Below are 17,546 nucleotides of genomic sequence, written 5' to 3' on the forward strand. Positions count from 1 at the left end.
ATGCATATGGAATGGTCATATTTTGCTCTAGAGTCAGTCAATGTGTTTATATGGTTGGTGATTATAGGAACATCTTAAGTTCTTGGCAAACTCTTAAACATCGTCTTAGTCAAGTTTGCAACCAGGTTACTCATAGAGTTGCCACATCATGGAAATTAATTCAACGCTGAGTAATCGAATATTTATCCAATAGATGGCGCTTTAGTTGGCCATTGTACAAGCTTTGCATTCCACTAAAAAAAATCAACAAAAGCTTTGGGGTGACCAACTCAACAAGTTTATACTAATTCAAAAAATTAAATGAGTTAAAGAATTAAAAATATATTTGTTACTTCTATTAATTTTATTTTGTTTATTTCTCAAGTTGCAAATATTCAATGCCCAAATTCAATTCTAAGCGGATAAATCAATGCAAACTAAATAATTACAAATACTTGCTTAAATTTATCTCATTTGTGTTCAATTTTGTTAAGCCCGTGCCTTTTTTCGATAAAACAGATTATTTTTATCATTTACCCTTAACGAGTCGAGCTTGAAAAATATATAGTATCTTCGGGCGATCTCATAGTCGTATAAACTTTTCCATTAACTAAATCTCAGACATATGCCACAAATTCTGCAGAACTTGAACGCACTTAAGACCTTCCTAAACTGCCTTCCCGCCCACCGAGTGGAGCCCCGTAAGCGGTCTCGTGACATAAAAGAGAACCCCACACGAAAGCAGCCAAGAACAGAGAGAACAGAACACAAGCCAGCATACGCGGAAATAGAAGAGGAAGAACCACAACACAGCCAGAAGAACAGAGAAACCGGTTGGGCCAAACGAGCCGGCCGGCATTCTGTGCAGAGCAACACGTTCTTACGTCTAGATTTTGAAGCGCGGCCTGCCAATGTGACCAGACCGGCCAAAGTGCGTTTAACCGTTATGCCACTTGCAATTAAACGAAACCCAGCCTGAGAGCCAAGTCGGGTCGCCGAAAGCCAAAAACAACGGCAACGACAGCAGCAACGGAAGTACAAGCTGAGAAGTTCTCTGAGAATGGAGTCTAGTTAAATTGGAAGTTGTCTTCTTTCTGGTATTTCTCTCGGCGAGCTAAGCCAAGCCGAGCTGAGCTGTCAGCCGAGTCGCAAAAAGAAATAGGCAAATCCAAAGGCAATAAAAAGTTTGCAATTTACACTATTTGACATCCCCATCCTCCCCATCCCCTGCCGACCGACGAGCCTCTAACCAGTTGTCCATCCAAATCCAGTCGAACCAGACAACGAGATGCAAGACAACACACGAAACTAAATAAATACGTAGACAACAGCCCAAGCAGCGATTGACCCAGTTTTCAAGACGACAATAACGACAAAAACAATAACAACAACAACAATAACAACATTAACAACAACAACGACGACGAAAACGACAACGAACAACCGAGCCGAGCCAGCAAAATTCGTGCCAAAACGGAGACAGACCTAGCACAGTGTTACAATCACTTACAATCCAATACAGCTTGATTTTGGTTGTACTCAGTGTTCACACACATATACTTGTGCAAAGAATGTGGAACACTGTATTTGAATTTTTATATTTATTTTTATTTGAACCTATTAAATGGAGGAGTGAGGAGAAGTGCCTTATATTTACAATTCAACTATTGTTAGAACCGACCCAAGTCGCCTCCACTCCAAGCGATGTTGAGGGCTTCTCAGTGAGAAATATGAGATTTGATCGTTCGAATATCACTGGAAACATGTGTATTCTCGTAAGGGAACATTTCCAAAACATTTATCTAAGCATATTGTAGCCGATGAAACATATTCAAAAACGGGCTTAGGGTATATTCCACAGAGTATAGGCACAGCCAACTAAAGGATTCCTTCTGATTTTTGGTTTGTAAATGCGTAATATTAGGCAAAAATCCTCATAAGGTTTGAGTCTATTATTATATATTATGTATATTATATTATTTTATAATGTATTATATTATATTTTATTTTTACAAATTTTTTTATTTAGGTATTCATTAATTGAATAATACGTACTACAATACTACAATAAATTGTTGGGGTGCAAATGCAGTTGGTACCACTGTGCAGCAGCGCCATTGCTGCCTGAATCGTACCTGTGTTCGGCACCGATCCTCAGCTCTAGTGAAACGAACACATTGACCGAATCGAGCTGAAGCTGCGGCTGCAGCTCGAAGTGCAATGTACTCGACGCCGCGCCGAATCGAAAGAAAAATCTCGTTTTCTGCAATTTGCCGATTCTTCAAAAATAAAGAAAAACGATACTCGCTTGGCTAGAAGACTTGCCTGGGCCATGCAAGTGTAGAGCTGTTTGCTGAAGAGGCGTCGGAGGGGGCAGCAGTGGAGCCAGCTGAGATGGGTTGAGCTTTAACAGCAGCTGCTGCTGCTAGCTGTAGTGGTGGTGGTGGTGGTGGTGGTGGTGTTGATGTTGATGGTGGTGCAGTCACATGCAAAATAAACGTCAATGCACTCTGATGTTGTTGTTGTTGTGATTAGTTGTTAGCTGTTAGCTGTTGTTGCCGTTCGTTGCTGGTTGCTGGTTGCTGGTTACTCGGCCACGCCGACCGCAACGCCTCGACTAGTTTAGATCGGACTGTGCGACTAGACAACGCTGACTAGACTTGATCTGGGCGCTGTTTTTCTTATGTTTATTTATTCGTCAGTTTCTCGCGTTACTCGTACTTTTCTTTAAGTTGCGGTTTCAGCTCATTTCTGATTTTGTGCAGAACAGAAAATCTAACGATAATATAGTAATAAAAATCGCCAAAAAAAATAAAAAACGGGCTAACATGTGCTCAATATGTAATGGCAGGCAGGAAACCCCAGAGAGACCCACACCTGGTTATAGATGCGACCGCATAGCGAGCCCCAAAATTTAGTTGTATTATTAACGAATTATTTACATTTATACACATTTACATATATGCTTGTATGTACATATCATTTTTTTCAAACGTCCACTTGCGGCGTTGCCAAACTTCGAAGGCGGCAAGTGCAGCGGAAGTGACTCAAGTGCCATTTGCCTCTGAGGCTGGGTGTTAGCTGGGTGCGCTGTTGCCAATTTTCAGCCAACAACTGTAGTTTACTGTGAAACACACTGCATTTGTTGCAAAACCAATCCTAAATGATAGTTCATGCACATATTGTCTTTTGTGATGGCACGTACAGTGCATTAGTGCTTATAAATAGTAATATAATATATAGAAATTAAATATACTAAATAAATAATAATCATTAATATAATTCTTATATTATATATTTTGGGTACCTTTTATATATCAAATTGAGTTATATTTATCAGCTGCCTATATTCATTGATATTATATTGGCTAGTCGAAAAAGTGTTTTCGTATTTGTAATAAAACTTCAAATATTTCAGTTAAATGGTAATATAATAATAAAATACATATTAGTACCTATTGCCAATTTACCTATTCCTTATTGGCAATTTAAAACTCCCGAAGATTTATATAAATATTTAGTAATCTTACTCAAGAGAGTATTGCCTTCTGGAATGCCTGGAATGTTCTTAGATATAATGGAATATCTTTGCCGTTAAGTTTAATCATGCCGCTTTTTATACCCTGAACCCATTGAAAATGGGAAATCAGGGTATAATGGTTTTGTGAAAAAGTATGTAACGGGCAGAAGGAGGCGTGGCAGACCCCACAAAGTATATATATTCTTGATCAGCGCGATGAGCTGAGTCGATATAGCCCTGTCCGTCTGTCCGTCCGTCCGTCTCAGAAGTTATAAGAGCTAGAGAGCTGAAATTTGGCATGCATACTAGTGTGTACCATACGCAGTACGAAAAATTTATTTTGTTTTTTTAGCCTAATTTGAACACTTTTAGACCTGGAGTCTTCAAATTTGCGTTGTATATAAAGTTAATCGATACAAAGATTTTGACATTTACAGATTTTGGATACCACGCCCCCTTTCCCCCCAATTTGTAAAAAACGCATTTCAAGTACTAGAGACTTGTGCTTTGGAATGTACACACATATTCACCATATGATTACGTTCTAAAAGTTTTATGAAGATCGTATGTCTACAAAAGAAATTATTCAACAAAGAAATTCTCTTAATATTGCCCACACTGCAGCGCAGCCCAAGCGCAGTCGCTGCTTACTGCGCAGTTAGCAGAGCACGGGCTTATGCGTGCGTGTGGATGCATGTGCATAAAAGAAGTGCAGAATGATTAGAATATCAGCTTAGAGGGTTCAGGGTATCTCCTAGTCGAGCAGTCTCGACTGGAGCCTTCCTATTTGTTAAAGAGATGACAAGCTATGCACTCCATCGAATTATTCAAGTAATCTTTAATGGTGGGCCCCATAAATATGCATAGATATGCTAATATACATATGCGATGCATTTCATACCTTTCAAGAGGGACTCTGATTTTATTTCGACATATTGCCATATATACATGTACCTCGTCTTTCCTCGTGTTTCCTTGACGATCAGTATTTACGTTTTAAAATAAGATAACTGTGCTTTTTCCTAAGTCAAAATTGGTGGTAATGATTGAATATTATATACTCAATGAAGAGACTTGTGTATTTACAGTAAGGGCTAGTTATTAAGGGAATTGGATTGAATGGTGCCTACCATGGTGTAGCCTAGCATAGAAAGTAGTTCAATCGATAGATAGCACATACATATACTATGTATATAATCCCTCAAGGTATTTCTTCTTTTCATGAGCTCCTCTAATGACCATAAAAACAGAGTATACTGAAGTCAACGCTATTTTATTGTTCTCTTGTCTCTATCTATCTCTCTCTCCCTCTCTCTCTCTGCCTATTTATCTGTTCTTTGATCAGTGTAGAAGAGTTGAATGTACTTGCCGCTAGTTGTCGATAAGCCGCAAGCTTTGCCTTCGACTTGGCTGGTCTGAGGCGAACAATTGCGGCTTCATCTAAATGCGCATTTTGAGCGCCTGATTCCTACATACAAATCGATATCTATGTATATCGACGTCTGCATCTATGTCTGTTCATTTAATCAGCAGTGGGTGCAACAGGCAGTCGCCCCTGCTGCTGCTGTTGGTGCTGCCTTTTGCATTTGCATCGAGTCGCATTACAAATGCGAAACGTTGCAGCACCTGGACAATTGAATTCAGTCTAAGTCGACTCAATTTAGTGGATGTTATTTGCACCTCGGTTGCCTGGTCACTTGACCAATTGGCTACCTGTGGCAACAGCTCATTAGACAAATTGACTGCCATTCGATTTGATTGATTTGTGCAGCAACCGCTCCAATTGCCAGCGGACCGAAGCTGTCTTAACCAGCGCGCTTAACAGCTTTAGCAGCTCCGGCCATCTTTTGGAGTTTTGTAATTGTCGCACGGCAAATTGAAATTGGAGCAGAGTGTCTTTCTTGGGAATAGCCGGCACAAAACATGAAAATGTGCCATAACGGCACTCAGCAGTGCCTTCCAAATTAAATGGGGCTAACTGTAAGCGACGTGCGTTAAACAAATGTCAACGGTTAATAAAGCCCGGCCACAACAAAAGGCGGCCGGCTGGCCAGGCTGAAGACGCATTATGACCGCTCGCTTCCACGAATTGTCAAGTGATAAAACAACACAATAATAATAAAAAATAGACATGTGTACATACGTATATGTATTACCGTACAGAATGTGACCAGTAGCTGTTCTCAGCCCCAGCCCGGCCAAAGCGAAAAGCCAACCGAAAAGTGCATTGTCTGACGCTGACTGATGCCAAAGTTAATTAACACACAATCGCACACTCAGACACTCAGACACTCAGTCACTCGCCTAAGCCTGCACTGAAAAAAGCAACAACAAGTGGCAATCCGAGCATGCAATAATAGCAAAACATACGAAATTAGCCACACGGCGGGCACTTCAATGCGAGAATGCACCGAAATTAGCCAAAGCACAAAAAATAACGCTCAAGAAAACAGAAATTAAAGTTTGTAGGATTACAACAGTGGCGCTGACGATGCCACCAGCCCCACAGCCCCACACCAGTACCCCCTTAACACCTCGAGCTACTCTCAAAGCGGAGTCATGCCATGTGAACCAATTTGTGGCATCAATCTCAGGCATAATGCGAAATTGGCCAAGCTTTCATGCGAGAGACTCCCAGACAAAACTCTCGGTCCAAAATGCTCTCATTGTCAATTTATTGTATTTCTATCGATCCATGCACCAAGTCTGCTAAAAAGGCTAATTGAAATTCATTTTTAGTTGATTCATTTATTTAAAATGTAATATTTTATTTTCTTACATACATATGTATGTATGTGAGATCGAGCTGTTCGAGAGATGTTACTCGCAGCATAACATTAAGAATGTGAATTCTGATGCTTGAGGGGAATTATGGCAACTTTTGTATTTTTTGAATGGCTGAACAATAATTATACATGTTTAAATCAACAATAAATATTTTATGTTTTCTTCACTCTTTTTTCTATTTCATTCTACAATTCATTGTGAATAGTAGTAAAATCACAAAGATAAGAGAGTAGGTTAATTTTAACCTTTTCTACATAAATAGTAATGTCTGGACGTGTAAATAAATGAACTGGGATAGTCACTTATTTATAGTTACTTTACTTTTTCTCGCGGTTTTTCTTCACTTCTATTTGTTCTCCAAGAACCATACACTTTTATTTACTACGTATTTGCATGATAAGCCAAAGTTAAATAAGTTCCTTTCGTAAATGTAAATGACACAAGTAAGAAAGCTATAGTCGAGACTGCTTGACTAGGAAATCCTCTGAACCCTTCTAGGAATTGATATTTCAATAATTATTCGAGTCTTTCTGCTTACACAAGAAAAACACATAGTCATGCACGCACAAACACGCATGGACTGCAGTGTGAGCTTAGTTTGAGAATTTAATTATTTAACAGACTATTGTGATCATAACATTTAAATGCGTTCATTTTCCAAAGCACAATTTTCTAGTATTTGAAATACGCATTCTGTCCTGTCCTGTCCCTCCGGCTGTCCGTATGAACACGTATATCTCAGAAGATATAAGAGCTAGAGACTTGAAATTTTTCCTAGGTCGATAACTACTCCCGAAATTTTATGATCGTTTAAAAACCATATCGAAAACTAGTTATTTAATTATACCTCCTGCGCCTTTAGCGGTAGAGTCTGCAAATATTAAATGCAGGCTCATATGTATTTTATAGAATTTCGGTTTTTTTTGTAACTTATACCCACCTATATATCCACCCTCTCACCCTTATATGTGCTATATTATAACAACGATCTGAAAGTTTCATGACCATAGTTCATCAACAAGAAAAGTTATAAAGCAATTAAATTCCCATAGTAAGCCCACACTGCAGCCAATGCGTGTTTATGCTTGCATCCCTATGTTTTTCTGTGTGTGTGTTTCTTGTGTAAGCAGAAAGACGGAAGAATTATTATGAAATATCAATTTTTACTTGTTAATATTCGAGGAGCTAAACTGAAAACAAGATTATATATCAATCCCCTTAAATATAGCGTTTATGTCACTTAGATTACATGCTCTATATATATTATGTAATAATAAATAATATTTAATATTTAAAGCTTTATCTCCTATTTCGTGCATCGGCTTCTATATTATTTTTAGTATAATAATCCCGGTAGGATCACGAGCTATATTCAAACCTTCGGTATGATCTCAATTATTGGAATCACAGTCCCCATTAATAGGATAATAATAGATCGATTTATTATTATTATTGTTTCCCTTCAGTACTTGGGTTATGTTGGATCGTATTAGAATCAGATTTTCCATGTGTAAAAACTTGATAAAAATGTCAAATGTGATTTGCATAGGTTAAAGACAAAGGCCATAAATAGTCAACATCTTTAATAAAAATATTATATTCAAATATTATATTAAACACAATGCAAAGGCAATACAAACTAACAACAAGAACGTCCGAAACAGAGTTCGTGATTTCTTGAGCACGAGCACCGACAACCCGTGCTTCGAGACAGTTCTTCGAGAGTTACCACAGAGTGACCGTAACGAGGCAACAGATCAGTATGTAAAATAGTGGAATTTTGTTAATTTATTCGAAATGTGTTAGCCTGATCAGAGGAAGACTATATGAAGAAGACTAGATAGAAATGTAGAAGAATGCATATACGATTGCTTTATGGACTGGTTGACTGAATGCCCGATTGCGTCATTGACTACACGGCAAATTGTCAATTCAAAAGGATAAGGCCGATTGATTGATTGAATGAATAACATATATAATATTATTTTCCATTATAGGGCAATTTAATAATAGATTGTCCGATTGAATAATTGATTATAGCTGGGCTGATTGGCTTTAACAATGTTCAAATCTTTAAGTAGCATAAACCATAACTCTGATTGCCTAAATGTCATCCTTAGTCCCCTATCTTAAGATAATCTTCATCAGACCTTTCTTGTGAATATTGGATCGACGACTGGATAGAAAAGCTAAATCAAAAGTGAAGCTTTTAAATTTGAAATTGTTGTTTTTTTGTTGGTGGATCATGTAGATAAAACAATTTTAATGTGCGATACACTCAAACCAAATCTTTTTTGACAGCTTTTCTCACGCAGAAAAATGGCATTTAGAAAAAAAAGTACAGAAATTGAAAAAATAAGAGTTGTATGAAAAGAAAAGGGAGTTATTGTTGACTTTTCAGCTGGGCTTTTGTTAGTAACTAACTCTTTCTTGTCAGCCAAAAAGCGCGCGCGCACAAAACTTGAATTTGGGTCAAACATTATTCAAATGCAAGCGCTCGGACGGGCCATGGATGGAAAGGGGAGACTAACGACTGAATGAATGAACAGCGAGAATGAGACGGCAAAAGCGACGACGCGGACTGCGACTCGTTGGCTGGCCAAGCCAAGCAGCCAAATTGCCAGTCAACCAGTTGGCCAGTCGAGCATTTAGTGTTGTTTTTGTTGTTGTTGTTTCTGCTGGTGTCCCGCTTTGAAAATGCATAAAAACGCGCACGCGGTCTCCTAAGTCGGTCGCTCCAGCCCCCGCTGACCATTTGGCTGGCACGTAAGAGCGCTGATGATATAACCAGGCCCAGGCCCAGGCAAAGCGCTAAACAAAACAAAACTCAGCTACTAGCAAATATGTGTGTCGAGCAGAAGCGAGCAGCGAGGGGGAGCTGCGAAGAAGGAAAGGGGGTGCATACCGTGGGCCGATTGACTGGCTGACTGGCTGACTGACTGACTGACTTTGTGACTTGGTGGCAACCCCACTTGGCTGAGCTTGTCTTGGCCCGGCTCGGCTCGGCTTGGCTTGGTTTGGCTTAGCTTGGAGTATCTTCGTTTTGCTTTCGTAATCGCGCTCTTTTTTTGCAGCGCTTCGCTGATTTCTGCAGCTTGACGGATAGTCCAGCGCTATATTGGCTTAGAGCTGCTTCTCTGGCAGCAGCAGTTCTCCCCACACACACACACACACACACACGTACATACACACATACAGTCGTTGCATACCTAATCAGCGCTTGTAAATCTGCACAACGCGTTTTTATACCCTGAACCCATTGAAAATGGGAAATCAGGGTATAATGGTCTTGTGAAAAAGTATATAACGGGCAGAAGGAGGCGTGGCAGACCCCATAAAGTATATTTATTCTTGATCAGGGTGACGATCTGAGTCGATATAGCCCTGTCCGTCTGTCCGCCCGTCTGTATGAGTGCGTGGATCTCAAAAGATACAAAAGCTAGAGAGCTGAAATTTGGCATGCATACTCGTGTATACCATACGCAGTACGAGTTTGTCTTATTTTTTCGATAAATCATCCGATAACTTTTCGAGAATATCGAAAAATTGATTTTGTTTTTTCAGCCTCATTGGAATACTTATAGACCTGGATACTTCAGATTTACTGTGTATATACATATGATGAATACAAACATTTTGTAATTTACAGATTTTGGATACCATGCCGCCTTCGCCTCCAATTCGCATTTCAAGTACTAGAGACTTGTGCTTTGGAATGTACATACATTTGAACATTATGATTACGATTAACGTTTTTTTTATTAAGATTGTACGTTTAGAAATTAAATTATTCAACAAATAAATTCGTATAATATTGCCCACACTACAGCGCAGACCAAGCGCAGTCGCCGCTTACTGCGCAGTTAGCAGAGCGCGTTGTTATACGCGCATCTGGATGCATGTGTATGTATGTGTGCATAGAAGAAGTGCAGAATGATTAGAATATCAGATTAGAGGGTTCAGGGTATCTCCTAGTCGAGCAGTCTCGATTAGAGACTTCTTACTTGTTTGTTTTGTTATTTGGGTGTGGCTATTTTTGAACCGGTTCACTCTAGCCTCCCTGATCCGCACCGCTGTAACAAGCATTTTTAGATGATTTGGAAGAGCGCCATTTGGAGCCTTTTTGGAATTGTGGTTCCTTATGTCGACCGACTGATCTCGAAATGTTCCAACTGGTAACTGCCTAATCACGTTTCAGTGCCTGCAGCTGCAATTTTTTATTTTATTGGCGCTGGCTGGATCTGGGAGTTGAAGCTAGAGTCTGGCTGACACATTTTTTCTTAAGCTGTTTTCGGTCATCATTAATTTATGAGCGCTTCATTAACAATTGCCTCTCAAATCAACAAACGTGCGCCAATTTTCACATTGAAATCAATTTGATTGTCGAATGCAGAATTGTGCAGGCGTCCAAGTTAAATCAAAGGAGGTTGCATCCGTTATAGTATGTCGAAGAATAAGATAAGGTTTTGATATGCAATATATAAATATAATATAAATACAACCCATTCCAATAGTTCAATCTGTTCAGATTCCTGTAAAACGTCTGTTTCATAAGTTTGTTGCAGTGCCTTCATTAAAGCGTACGTCGTAAACTCTTGTTTTCAAATTACGTTCCTTTGCATAACTAATGTATATAACATATATTAGATAACAGAAAATTGTCTCTAAGTTTATTCCTAGCGAATCGCCAAGCATCCGGCAGTGCAAATTTTGCATTCCGAATTTATTATTCAGTATTATTAAATCATTTTCTGAAATGCGTATAGGGAATACTTGGCCAGAGGCGCCATATTTATCAGAGGGGCCCTCCTGATATTAGCTTTTAGAAATTGATTTAGTGCCCGAAAAACGACGTGTGCTTAATTTATGCCTCGACTTTTATTTTTATTATTTACTCATTTTATTCACAGTGCTGCGTGCATAATTTTCCCTAAATTATAATTCAGTTGCCGCTGTTACTGCCTGCTGCCGCTGCCGCTGCCGCTGCTGCTGCTGCTGCTGCTGCTGCTGTCGCTGCTGTTGTCGACGGCGATTATGTGATTTTTCTTGCAGTACATTCGTCATAGTCTCATAGCCATTTTGTTGTCGTAGTCGCTGTCGGTGCTCATGTTGTTGTTGTTGTTGTTATTGTTGCTTCGTTTTCACTTTCTATCGTGCGCCGGCAGCAACAGCAACATCAACTTACATGCATGCATATATTTGTTGTGCTCTCGTCTGTGTAAGTGTGAGTGTGTCTGTGTATGCTTGTGTTTCTGTTGTGTATGTGAGCACAAACGACACGCTGACCCAGTTTCTCATACAACTACAAACGAACGTGGAAGCACACACTGGAATTAATATTATTATGGTTTGGCGTTGTTGTTGCTACTGCCGCTGTTGCTGTTGCTGTTGCTGTTGTTGGTGTTGTTTGGTTTAGTTGTTGTTGTTGTCGCTTTGGATTGCTTGATTTTCTTGCTGGGTATGGTGCCCGATGTCTTTGAATGATTCGGTTTCTTATGCAGTTAAGACGCTCTCATTTGACCGATCCTTATACCATATGCCATATACCATATATCGAACACCATATACGATCAGTCGATAATATTATTATGCCGGCGCTGCATGTGGGCCTACAATTGAGTCTGACAAATTATTGAAAATGTAAGTTTGGTTGGATCGACTCTGCATTCGCTTTAATTGACCACCAAAAAAGAAAAGGAGAAAAAAATACGACCAAGTGGCTCACTAAAAGGCAAGAATATAAGGCGATGGACAAAGAAGATGAAGTGGGGCTGTTTCTGCTTCGTTGATCATGTCTGCAACAAAAGCTCTATGAACTATAGAGACTAAGAGACTACAGAGACGCTCACTGCCGCTGGCTGGCGATATCGATCAGAATCACGTAAATGTAATGCATATTAACTAAGCACTTTGATACACTTCATGAACAGTACATAATAATTGTCATTTAGTTTGTAACGCTCATAGATTCTCTAATATGCCATGATCAGCTCGTTAAAACATAAATGCAAAAAAAACTAAATAAAATAAATGAATTAATTAATTAAAGAGTTTCAACAAAAAAAATCTACAAAGAAATTATATAAGGAAAAATATATAAGAATGATCTGATAAACAGCTCAGATCCTTTAGTAGGGAAATTTGTGTAAACGGTTATTTAATTTTTACAGAAATATAGAAATATAAATGTTAATGTATGGTAGGGCTGTGGAAAATATATCAAAATATCTATTTCAATGACAAATATTTATTCCTATTATTATTGTCTTATGGGACGGATTATAAATGTATAGTGGGATAAAAGTAATAAACAAGTAAGGAAGCTATAGTCGAGACAGATCCCCTGAACCCTTCGCGCAACTTATATTTCAATAATTATTCGGACATGAACACACACACGCACACACACAGGCATACGCACAACCGCAAAAAGAGCAATTGGCTGCAGTGTGGATTGCTATGGATTTTAATTGTTTAATAACTTTTCTTGTGGATGTACTTTCTTCATGATTATGATTATAATATATATAGGGATGGGGGTAAATTTTAACAAAACCCGAAATTGTATAAAATGCATATAGGTATACATATCAAATTTGGAGACTCTAGCTTTAAAGATATAAGAGATATAATTTAATAGCTAATTTACGATAAGGGTTTTTATCGATAAAAAAATTACGGGATGAGTTATCGATTTTTTTTTTTGATAAACTTGATATCTGCTCTATATATACGGGCATTTAAAAAAAAATTGAAGTCTCTATCTAGCTCTTAGATCTTCTGAAATCGACGTGTTCATACATACGGACAGACGAACAGACTGACGGACGGACGGACAGACGGACAGGGCCGAATCGACTTAACTCGTCGCCCTCATTAAGAATATATATACTTTGTGGGGTCTGCCAAGCCTCCTTCTCCTCCTTCTCCTTCTGTTACATACATTTCCACAAAACCATTATACCCTGATTTCCCATTTTCAATGGGTTCAGGGTATAAAAATAATTTATATATCCATAAATCGATATTTTAAAAGTTGCATAGCAAATATCATATTGATATTTTTTTCAAAAGTTAACTTATCATCGAGACGATATTTTAAAAGTATTCGACAACCCTAATGTAAGGCTAACATAATTTGCTGATTGTCCCATAGGATAGATTGCAAGAAAGCATGGAAAACTAGAAAATAATAGAGACAATTTTATTTATTTTCCAGGATAAGCTAAAAAATGGCTCTACTTAGCCTAATTGAGGAAATATGAGAAAGTTTTTTAAGAAAGATTAGTATGGTAAAGAGTGTTTAAAATTCGTCTTTTAAGTGGTTTCTATCTAATCTTGTAGCCGCTTGTTGTTGTTGTTGTTGCTTTGCGCTGCAAACGATTCCTGCCCTACGCCGAGGCACTTCACGCGTCAATGAAAGCGAAAGGAGAACTGAAAACTGCCTCTGCTGCCTCGAATACTGCTGCTGCGGGGAGGAGGTGAAGAAATGGAAAATATTGAGCAAACACTTCGTTGGGATTTTGCAAGCCACAAGAATCACAGCAGCGTGACTAGGTAAGCGCTGTTTGAGCCACGGGCTCAGTAAGGAGTCGTCGGGAGAGGAGTAGAAGCAGGGGAGCAGGGGAGCAGGGGACCAGAGCAGAGTGTCAGAGAGACGGGGATGAACCAAATGACGGCCAGCTTTAAAGCCAAATGATTAAAATATGAAATTCATTTGTGGCCGACGTCGCATGCAAATTAATATCATTCGCATAACGGTACAAATGATGTAACTGCCTGTCAACTAAATGTATAAATATATGAATATTTGTTGTTGTTTTACTTTGCGCTTTCTGTGAATGTAGGTAAGCTATACATCTATATGCATATGCATACAAAGCGTTCGCTGCCGCGCCGTATATTGATATGTGTGTGCGTGTATGTATGTGTGGCCCAAAGTGTGTATATTATATATGCAAACAGCAAAACCAACAACAACAACCATCACAACAAACAAGTTTTCTTGTTGTTTCTGTCGGCTTGTTTAAAAAATAAATAAATATTAAATTTTTTTTTTTAACATGTTAGCATGCAGTTGCAAGTGTGTGTTCCACACTTACACAGCAACACACACACTCACACACATACATATATATACCCCTCTTCCAGTTAGCCAGTCCCAGATCCACTTCCCTTTTTTGCCTAGGTATCTCTACCCCCCTCTCTCTGTCTCTCTCTCTCTCTCTCTCTCTGTCTCTTTCTCTCTCCCTCTTTCTTATATTCTATCTCACTCTTCCTGTTCATCGTTATCCCCAATAGGTAGGGTGTCGGTATCGACAACGCTGTTGTTGTTGATGTTGTCTGTTTGTTTGTTTGTTCAAGACACCTCAACACTTGAGTTCAGGTTTTCTTTCTATTTTCAATTTCCTTTCGTAGTTGCATATTTTTGTGGCGCCCCAAAGCAACAGGCGAAACTTCTTGTAAGCCTATTTACCTGAACATATCTATGTTAAGTGTTCATATTCTGGAATGTTCAAAGTAAATGTAAACAAGTAAGAAGGCTCCAGCCGAGACTGCTCGACTAGGAGATACCCTGCACTTCTGCACTTCTTTTATGCACACATACAGATTCATGCATACACACGCACGCATAAGGCCGCGATCCGCTAACTGCGCAGTAAGCAGGACTGTTGAAAAATGTATTTTGTACTAGGAATATCTTCTTTCAGAGCATGATCATACTGATCAAATCTGTGTATATTCCAAAGTCCAAGTCTCTAGGACTAAAAATACGTTTTTATGCTTAAGTGTCAGATTTTTTTCCTAGCCATAATCACAAAGCTGTGAATTACATATTGTTATCATGCAGGCATTACTCCCCCGTTGCCGCTCACCTGCTACTTCCGTTGACCTAGACTCAAAGATTGTCAGCCAAATCAATTTTTGCCGCATCATGCTCGGGCTAAAGAGTGCCACAATATTTTGGCGCGAAAAGCAGCAGCAGCAGCGGCAGCAGCAGTAAGCAACGGGCCAAGAGCAGTTGCGCCAGTTAGCCAGGCCGAGCCGACATTGCCTCATTTCGCCGGCTGAGCTTGAAAGTAAAAGTGGTTTGGCTTTCTTTTGTGGCACACGCTTTTGGCTCCACTTTCCAACACGGCGACAAGTTATCGTCGTCGTTGTTGTCTCTGCTGCTGCTGTTGTTTGTTGCCGTGTTGAGTCCAAGGTCAAGAGGAAGACTTTGAATATGCCTCGACGCGGATGAATAATACAAAAGCCAAAGCCAAAGCCAAAGTCAGGCCAATACAATCGGGGCCAACTGTGTGTGAGTGAGAGTGCGAGTGAGAGTTGCAGATTTGGAGAGTAAACTCGATCGCTTCTCTGAATATGGCATAGTTGTACCGTTATGTCGGCCAGTTCCGGTTTATAACTGGTTGGCGCATCTCCAAGCAATATATAGCCCAGCTATGTAACTGGCACAACAACGAGTCTTGTTTTTTTTCTGTTTCTCTCAGTTTTATGATTACGCGAAAATTGATTTGACGTGGGTCTCAGTTTGAAGTCTTTGTAATCGTGTTAATAAATATACGTAACTGCATCTGTATCTGTATCTGTCTGTATCTGTATCTGTATCTGTATCTGTATCTGTATCTGTATCTGTATCTGTATCTGTATCTGTATCTGTATCTGTATCTGTATCTGTATCTGTATCTGTATCTGTATCTGTATCTGTATCTGTATCTGTATCTGTATCTGTATCTGTATCTGTATCTGTATCTGTATCTGTATCTGTATCTGTATCTGTATCTGTATCTGTATCTGTATCTGTATCTGTATCTGTATCTGTATCTGTATCTGTATCTGTATCTGTATCTGTATCTGTATCTGTATCTGTATCTGTATCTGTATCTGTATCTGTATCTGTATCTGTATCTGTATCTGTATCTGTATCTGTATCTGTATCTGTATCTGTATCTGTATCTGTATCTGTATCTGTATCTGTATCTGTATCTGTATCTGTATCTGTATCTGTATCTGTATCTGTATCTGTATCTGTATCTGTATCTGTATCTGTATCTGTATCTGTATCTGTATCTGTATCTGTATCTGTATCTGTATCTGTATCTGTATCTGTATCTGTATCTGTATCTGTATCTGTATCTGTATCTGTATCTGCATCTGTATCTGTATCTGTATCTACATCTGTATCGGCATTTGTCTAGGTATTGAATCTATACACATATTTTTATACCATGAATCCATTTTCAATGGGAAATCAGGGTATAATGGTTTTGTTGAAATGTATGTAACAGGCAGAACCCATTGAAAATGGGAACTCAGGGAATAATGGTTTTGTGGAAAAGTATGTAACGGTCAGAAGGAGGCGTGGCAGACCACATAAAGTATATATATTCTGTCCGTCTGTCTGTCTGTCCGTCCATATGAATGCGTCGATCTCAGAAGTTATAAGAGCTAAAGAACTGAATGGCACTGGCATGCATACTCGTGTGTACCATACGCAGTACCAGTTTATTATATTTTTTCGATAGCTCGTCCGATAACTTTTTTATCGAGAATAATCGAAAATTTATTTATTTATTTTGTTTTTTCAGCCTATTTTGTACACTTTTAGACTTAGAGACTTCAGACTGTGTACTACAGTTGATCGATACGAAGATTTTGTTATTTACAAATTTTGGATACCACGCCCCCTTCGCCCACAATTTGTAAAAAACGCATTTCAAGTACTAGAGACTTGTGCTTTGGAATTTACACACATTTTAACCATATGATGACACTCTGTTTCATAAAGATAGTCTTACTAGAAAAGAAATTATTAAACTAATAAATTCTCATAATATTGCGCAGTCAGCAGAGCGCGTGATCATACGTGCGTGTATGTATGTGTGCATAAAAGAAGTCCAGAATGAGCAGAATATCAGCTTGGAGGGTTCAGGGTATAGCCCAGTCGAGCAGTCTCGACTGAAGCCTTCTTACTTGTTTTCAGACTGTTTATGAGCTTTTGGCTTTAGCTAAAATGCATAACACTTAAGTTTTTTTTTTTTTTTCAACTCTTTTGCCTATGCATAATTAAGCACCGTTAACGGAACTGTTTTTTTTTTCTGTTTATTTATTCATCTTTTTGGTAGGAAAATGGGCTTAATGAAATGACTTAGTTAAGGTTTTTAGATATTTTGTAATACCCGCACTAAAAAGCCAAAACCAACGCAAAGTCAAAAACAAAAACAGCATATGTAATACTTGGTTTAGGATAGTTAAA

The sequence above is a fragment of the Drosophila mojavensis genome, unplaced genomic scaffold, assembly GCF_018153725.1.
Source record: "Drosophila mojavensis isolate 15081-1352.22 unplaced genomic scaffold, ASM1815372v1 contig_82, whole genome shotgun sequence".
Lineage (NCBI taxonomy): Eukaryota > Metazoa > Arthropoda > Insecta > Diptera > Drosophilidae > Drosophila > Drosophila mojavensis.